The 8,099-nt window shown below is 46.2% G+C and overlaps 1 protein-coding gene across 3 annotated transcripts in view; it reads right to left on the minus strand.

Annotated features, from left to right (window-relative positions):
• The window catches only part of Phf20 (PHD finger protein 20), a 125,036-nt gene extending 120,690 nt beyond the window's left edge, over nucleotides 1-4,346 (minus strand). For all 3 annotated transcript variants that reach the window (XM_005384767.2, XM_013514071.1, XM_005384764.2), the window contains exon 1: nucleotides 4,244-4,346. The gene's annotated coding sequence lies outside the window, so the exon portion shown is untranslated. The remainder of the gene's footprint in view (nucleotides 1-4,243) is intronic.
• Nucleotides 4,347-8,099: the final 3,753 nt, after the last annotated feature.

Here is an 8,099-nt window from a genome sequence, read left to right on the forward strand (position 1 = left end):
AAGGGATGTACATCAGGATAAAGGAAGAATAGAAAACACTCCTGGAGGCTGGGGATTTAGCTCAGCGGCAAAGCACCTGCCTGGGGGGCTGGGGAAAAAAAAAAAAAAAAAAGCACCTGCCTGGCAAGTGCAAGGTCGTGAGTTCAATTCCTGGTACCAGAAGAAAAGATAAAAAAAAAAATACCAAAACAAATAGATAACACTCCTGCATAAAGCTAACCACCACCTTTCTGTCTGTACCAACGAATATTTGGCTTTATGTAAGAAACACTCTCAATAGTAGTTCAAGGCCAGGGGTCCTGCCGCACACCTGTAATCCCAGCACTAGGGAGGGTGAAGCAGGAGGATTACTGGATTGCCATGAGTTCAAAGCCAGCCTGAACTACACAGGGAGACCCTGTCTCAAAAAGCCAAAAAAAAGTTTGAGAAGCAATGGTATAGAATATTTTAAGGGTGCACTGCCCAGCAGTATAGAGATAAACCAAACAGCCAAGTACATACAGAAAAGTATCTGCTCCCTTCAGTAGACCACATTTTATTAGCTACTCCTGAGATAGACCTAATTTTTTAAAAATAAATTTAGTACTCACTAATAAATGTGATTTAAATGTGGGGTCTATTTCACTTCCTGAAATAGCACAGCTTGGTTCTAGGGCTTTCATGCACAAGAAATAGAAAATAGGGGCAGAGATACAGCTCAGCAGTACAGCACCTGCCCGGCAAGCATGAGATCCTGAGTTCAATTCCACGTGCCAAAAAAAAAGAATGAGAAACTAGCTGTTTTGAAAACACAATAATGGCCAACTTTATTCAAGCTCCAATACTGTGTTCAGGGCACTCCCTCCAAGCCCTATTAATTCCTGCAGGTTCCTGGGAGCATCATTAAATCCCCCAGCACCCCTAGGAAGCAGGTCCTTGGTAAATACCCAGTTTCCAAATGAGATTCAGAAGAACTTCTTGAAAATGAAATATTTCTGCCTTGTCCTACTGGTTCGGATTCTCAGACCCAAACTCTTTCCCCCTCTGTACTTCCCTAGAAGAGAGAAAGATCAGAGATGTTATTATCCCTTAAGCACTGATTCCAGCTGTGGAGAAATTAACCCAGTTGGAGAAGCCCTGAGAAAGATATGGAAAGGGAAAGGGAAATACAAAAGAAAAAAAACTACTAAGAGGCTCCAAAGACACAAAACTGTGCCAGATATTTACAGATTTTCCAAGGCGGGATTGGGGGCAAAGATTGAAAGACATGTGGAATACAATGGAGACAGATAAGTATCCACCCCAATCTGTACCCTAGGGACAAAAACAAAGAATGTCCAAGGGACAAGAGGCTGGGGAAGAAAAAAATGATTAATGAATACGTGTCAATTCCCCAAAATAAACGGACTTAACACACATCAAAAGCACACAGTAAAAAAATTAGTTTAAAATATGAGCAGCCCAGGGATTCCTTCAAATGACTCAGTGCTGAGGACGAACACAGGACTTCTCACAGGCTGAGCAAGCACTCCACTACCAAGAGACATTCCCAGCCCAAATCACCTCTTTTCTTGATAAATGTATGAAGATTTGTGTAGGAGAAGAGGCTTTAAGTGGGCTAGGAGCAGTACAGCACTAGAAAACATGCTTAAGGGCTTTTCTTTCCAGTATAGGGAAAAAACAAGCACACCTGGCTAGAACCTTACAGGAAGCAAACAACTAGGAGCCTGGAATCCTGTGAATAACAAAAGATATGCAAGAGGATTCCCTTCCAGTCTGAACCCAGCACCAGGCAGCCTGAAAGTCCATGCAGAGCCCACCTCCAGAGCAAGAGGAAGAGAAGAGAATCTCTAGCCACTCAATAAGCAGAATACCTGCGCATGGGGCAAGCCAGAATGGACACTTCCTCTTTCCAGAAAGATAAAGAAGACCTGAAAGGCTGCATGCAGGCGCCCCTTTAGGAAAGGGATCCTGGGGGAGGCAGTTCAGAAGGTTTAACTATAGAAGTGTGCTCAAAAAAGGTGACAGAAGCAAACCAGGTGTGATGGCACACGCCTGTAATCCCAGCACTTGCGAGGCTGAGACATGAGAAATAGTACGAGTTTGAGGCCAGCCTGAACTACATAATGAGAAAAAAAAAAAAAAAAGAAAAGAAAAGGTGACAGAAGCAGAGAGAAAGTGCTGTATAGAACAAAGATAAGCACTTACTATAGGAAAGAAAGGGATATGGGTAAACTGACCAGACTGGAAGAGTATCTAAAGGGGAATGTAGTTCCAAAGAGAGAAGGAAACTGAAGAATGAAAATGTCTTCAGTGGCAGAAAAGCTAAAAAGGGTAGGAATGTACATTTAAGAACACAACACGCCTGGCAAGCGCAAGGTCGTGAGTTCGGTTCCCGGTACCGGAGGAAAAAAAAAAAAACAAAACAAACAAACAAAAAAAAAAAGATTTAAAGAACACAACACTCAAGCCGGGCGTGGTGGCGCATGCCCTAACCCCAGTACTCCGGAGGCTGAGGCAGAAGAATCCTTTCCAGTTCAAGAAAAGCCTGGGCTACAAAGTTTACAAAGCCAGACCGTCTTAAAAAGAGGGGGAAAAAAAAGAGCAGAATAGAACACTCATCGGGCGTGGTGTCACACGGCTGTAATCCCAGCCTCTGGAGGCAGAAGATCACTACCAGCTGGAGGCCAGCCTGAGCTACATAGCAAAACCCTGTCACCAAAAAAAAAAAAAAAGAGAAGCAGTAAAGCAGCTGCAGCAGCAGCAGGAAGGTAGCTACACTCCTACAGTTGAGCATTTCATACTAAAAAGAAAAGCATTTAGTACATTTAACGGGAACAGGAAGTAAATACACTCTTGAGAATGTAAAATACACTCTTGAGAAGAAAATGAGTCTTCCCCCAGGACACAAGGTAATTTGGAGAACTCACCAAAGGGTGCAGCCCCACGGACAGAATGACTGGAAAAACAATGAACTAGCTGGGCATGGTGGTGCATGCCTGTAATCCCAGCACTTCAGAGGCTGAGGTAGGAAAATCGTTTCAAGTTCGAGACCAGCCTGGACTACAAAGTGAGTTCAAGGCCATGCTGAACTGAATAGCCAGACCCTGTCTCAAAAAAAAAAAAAAAGAATTAGCCAGGCATGGTGGCCCAGTCCTGTAAACCTAACACCAGGGAGGCTGAGACAGGAGGATCACGAGTTCCAGGTCAGCCTGGCCTATAAAAAGACCCTGTCCCAAAGAAACAAAAAATGAAAAGGGCCGGGGATATAGCTTGGTGGCACATTGCCTACATTGCAAACACAAGGTCTGAGTTCAATTCCCAGTACCAAAAAAAAGAAGAAAAGGCAGTGAATTCCCTTGTTTAATAGAAAATGTGTCCGTAAAGGTGAAGATTTGGACCTCGCTTTTAGTAGATCCAAGAAGGCTGAAAAAGTGCCTTTAAAACCTAGGAAATTTTGGAAACATGTCATCAGATTTGGAGCCTGGAAAACGCATTCTTCCTTGGAGTTGTGGGGATGTAAGAAACTACTCAAAACTTTTGATTACGAACCTCGTATTTCAGGGACCTGCTAACGAGGAACCCCCAAATTGGAAAAGTAGTATCCACACTGGAGACTTGAAAAACGGTGTGCGCTCCCAGTTCGGGGGTGCAAGCGAAAAGGGGTACACCCTCAATTTGGGTGAACTTAGAAACAGAAAATCTCAGTGTTACACCTTAAGAAAGGGGGTGCGTCGTCCAGATTTTCAAAACTATAAAGGGGTCACTCCCACGTCAGGGTCTTAAAAAAGGGGTGTGCTCCCCAGAATAAGATAAAAGGTGATAAGAGAAAGCGCAGAACCAAAGCACAAGGTGACAGCAACAACTGGTGATAGCGTTCTCAGGGGCCACACAGCTTTGAGTCCGGCCCTGGCGCGCAACACTCCCACCCCCAATACCGCCCGCTCCGCGCCCCGGGCCCACACCCCAGGGCCCAGCCCCCTCGAGCGGTGCTGATTGGCCGCAGCCGCCATCACTCCTACGGGGAGCCCTTGGGATTGGGCGGAGCTCGCACGCCCGCCACGCTCTCAGCAGAGGTCCCTGGGCCTCCCTCCGGGCTGGGCGAACGGGGCCAGGCACAGAGCGGGGCCGGGCAGGGGACCAGGCTGCGGTGGCGTCCGTCACCATTCCCGCCTGCACAGCGCGCGCGCGGCGCTGGCCCTCCCCGACCCGGCTCCAGCCAGCCCGCTTCGCCTCGCCTCGCTGCGCCTCGCCGCGAGCTCACCTCACGGCCCCGCTCCTGCTGCGCCGCTCCAGGACCAACCGACAGAAGGACTCTGCGTGCTGCGCACCACGTGACCCCAGGGACGCGCCCAGCGTATCCCCCGCCCCCCACACACGCACCATCGCCACCACTGGGTGACGCATGCCCCAGCGGCCCCGCCCTCGGCCCCGCCCCACCGGATCACCGGGGCGACGGCTCTCGCAGACCACGCCCACTGGCTTGAGACGCGGGAACCAGGCCTGCGCCGGGTCAGGAGCACGAAGTCTCTACTTATCTGTAACCAGAGATCAAGCGAAGCCCTTGACTGGTTACTATCCACCCGCTGTTAATTTTGCCTCTTGCATACACGTCGAAGCCTCCCACTTCTCTCCATCCTTCTACTACCACTCGGGTCTAGGCCATCATCACCTCGCCTAAGTGACGGCAGTCTCCACCCCTCTACTCTGACCCCTTCTAAACCGCCCTTCATACACTGTGAGGGCTTTCAAAACGCCACCTCCTTGCTCAAAGGCTGTTTGCCCCTCCTCTCCAGATTAAGATCTAAATCTTACCCTTACCTACCAGGCTCTTCAAAACCTGGATTTAACCTGCTTCTTTCTCATTCTCACGCATCCAGCTGTCCCACATTCTCAGCTTCCTTCAGATTATCCAGTGAGCCAGATTCCTTCTCACCGCAGGGCCTTTACTCTCATTCCGCCTCCACTTAGTCATTAACTCCTAGGAAAGAAAGGATCCCAACTGCTACTGAGAAAGAGTTCTATTTTCTCTCAGGACCAAGGTCCAACTTGCAGCCACTAGAGAAGAGTCTGAGGTTTTTTCTCAATGGAACAGGCAAGTTCCAAGGGGAAATGCTAACATTTGCTATCTATGTGGGCAATAACGACTATTGTGCACTGGAAAAAGAAGGCAGCCATATTGTACTCTTAAAATGTACTGTAATCCCAGCACTTGGAAGGCTGAGGCAGAATTGCCACGAGTTCGAGGGCAGCTTGGGCTACATAGTGAGTTCAAGGCCAGCCTGAACTACACAGCCAGACACTGTCTCAAAAAAAAAAAAAAAAAAAAAAAATTAAATCTAATCATGTCGCTGCCCTACTTAAAATAACCCATCACTCATTCCCTCCATCAGCATCCTACTCTGCTCATCTCTGGCCACGCTATCTGTTTCTGTCAGTTTCTATGTCTGTTTCCAAATTCCAGCCTCTGGGCCACTGAATAGACTGCTGCTAACACTGACTCTTAAAAAAAAAACACTGACTTCATCATGCAAGCAAGTCTCAGTTTGTCCTTTCCTAAGTGAGGTCCTCTCTCAACACATTTTTTTTTGTTTTGGTTTTTGGTTTTTTTGTTTTTTTCCGGTACTGGGAATCGAACTCAAGAACTTGCGCTTGCCAGGCAGGCGTTGTGCCACTGAGCTAAATCCCCAGCCCCAGCTAAATCCCCACCCCCTCTCTCACCATGTAAATCACATGCACCCACAATGGCAATTACTCTCTTTTTTTTTTTGGTCTTTGAGACAAGGTCTCTCTATGCAGCTCAGGCTGGCCTTGAGCTCACTTTGGAGCCCAGGCTGGTCTCGAACTCATGACGGCTGGACTTGCTGGCCCACGCCTGTAATCCCAGCACTTGGGAGGCTGAGCCAGGAGGATCATTGCGAGTTCAAGACCAACCTGGGCTCCAAAGTGACCTCAAGGCCAGCATAAACTGCATAGCGAGACCCTGTCTCAAAAAGACAAAAAAAAAAAAAAAAAAAAAAAAAAAAAAAAAAAAAAAGAACTCACAATGATCCTCCTGCCTCAGCCGCCCCAGTACTAGGATTACAGGCATGAGCCACACCATGCCCAGCATTCTCTAATTTCTATCTGACCATTTTCAAGAGAGCACTTTAGCATGTTATACATTTTGTAATCACTTCATTTCTTTGTTCTCTTAAATGTATTGGAAAAAAAAAATCAAAAACAGAAGAGTAGGAGGCTGGGGATTTAGCTGAACAGCACAGCGCCTGCCTGGCAAGTGTGAGGTAGTGAGTTCGATTCCTGGTACTGGAAAAAAAAACCAAAAAAAACGAAAACAGAAGAGTAGGGGCCAGAGATATAGCTCAGTGGCACAGTGCCTGCCTGGCAAGTGCAAGGTCCTCAGTTTAATTCCCTGAACCAAAAAAAAAAAAAAAAAAATGGAGGGATAACCTAACCTAAGTAGATGTATGAATATGTACATGCCAAAACAAAAGCCACTAGTTTATACACTTAATTTTTTTTTAAAGAAATGACCCAGCACTCAGGAGGCTGAGGCAGGAGGATTGTTGCAAGTTCCAGACCAGCCTGCGCTACAAAGTGAGGTCAAGGCCAGCCTAAACTGCATAGTGAGACCCTGTCTCAAAAAGACAAAATAGGGGCTAGGGATTTAGCTCAGCAGCACAGCGCCTGCCTGGCAAATGTGAGGTCGTGAGTTCGATTCCCGGTACTGGAAAAAAAAAAAAAAGAAAAAAAATATTAATTAATTAATTAATTAAAAAGAAATTAAAAAGCTGGGCATGGTGGCACATGCCTGTAATCCCAGCAGTTGGCAGGCTGAGGCAGGAGGATCCTTGTGAGTTCGAGGCCAGCTTCAGCTACCAAGTAAGCTCAAAGCCAGCCCAAACTGCATAGTGAGACCCTGTCTCAAAAAGACAAAAAAAAAAAAAAAAAAAAAAAAGAAATTATTCTGGGGATGGGGCTATAATTCAGCAGCACAGCACCTGCCTGGCAAGCATAAGGTCCTGAGTTCAAATCCTAGTACCCAAAAATAAAGTGCTAAAAAAGAAGAAATGATTCTTCTTGTATGCTGGGAATGTAGCTCAGGGGCAGGGTATGTGCTTAGCATGCTTAGGGTCATGGTCAATATCCAATACTGCCAAGAAAAAAAAAGAGAAGAAGAAAAATTATTCCCATGTGTGGACCACCGTGTTCACTACTGAATTATCAGAGCATGGCTTATAGATAGTAGAGGCTTAATGTGTACGTATGGAAGGAATGAAAGGAAAAAAATAGTTTTTTGGGTTTTTTTGGCTTTTGGTTTTTTTTCCCCGGTACCAGGAATCGAACTCACTACCTTGCACTTGCTAGGCAGGCACTGTGCCACTGAGCTAAATCCCCAGCCCAAGAATAGTACTTTTTAAAAGTTACATGTGTGGTTTTTTTGTTTTTTGGTTTTTTTTTTTTTTTTTTGTCTTTTTGAGACAGGGTCTAGCTATGCAGTTCAGGCTGGCCTTGACCTCACTTTGTAGCCCAGGATGGTCTCAAACTCACAATGATCCCCCTGCCTCAGCCTCCAGAGTGCTGGGATTACAGGCGTGCACCACCATACCCGGCAAGTTCAATGGTCTTTATGACCTGAGTCCAGAGCAGAGGGTTTTGTGGTTTTTTGTTGTGTTGTATCACGTTTGGTTTGTTTTTGAGACAGTCTCACTTATGTAGTTCAGGCTAGCCTCAAACTCAGTGTGATCCTCCTGCGCTGGCCTCCTGAATGCTGAGATTACAGGTGTACACCACCACACCTGGGCTGTTTTGGGGGGTTTTTTTGGGGAGGGGGTTGGGCATTTTTATTTTTGGGTTTTTTGGGAGGGTTGTCTTTTCTTTCACTATGCAGTTCAGGCTGACCTCAAACTTGCAGCAATCCTCCTGCCTCTCAGTTTCCAGAGTGCTGGGATTACAGGCTTGCACTACCATGGTTGGTACGGTTTTTATTTATTTTTTATTTATTTATTCATTTATTGTCTTTTTTTTTTTTTTTTTTTTTTTTTTGAGACAGGGTCTTGCTATGCAGTTCATGCTGGCCTTGAGCTCATTTTGTAGCCTAGGCTGGTCTGGAACTTGCA

The sequence above is a fragment of the Chinchilla lanigera genome, unplaced genomic scaffold (assembly GCF_000276665.1).
Source record: "Chinchilla lanigera isolate Chin_1 unplaced genomic scaffold, ChiLan1.0 scaffold00021, whole genome shotgun sequence".
Taxonomy (NCBI): Eukaryota; Metazoa; Chordata; class Mammalia; order Rodentia; family Chinchillidae; genus Chinchilla; species Chinchilla lanigera.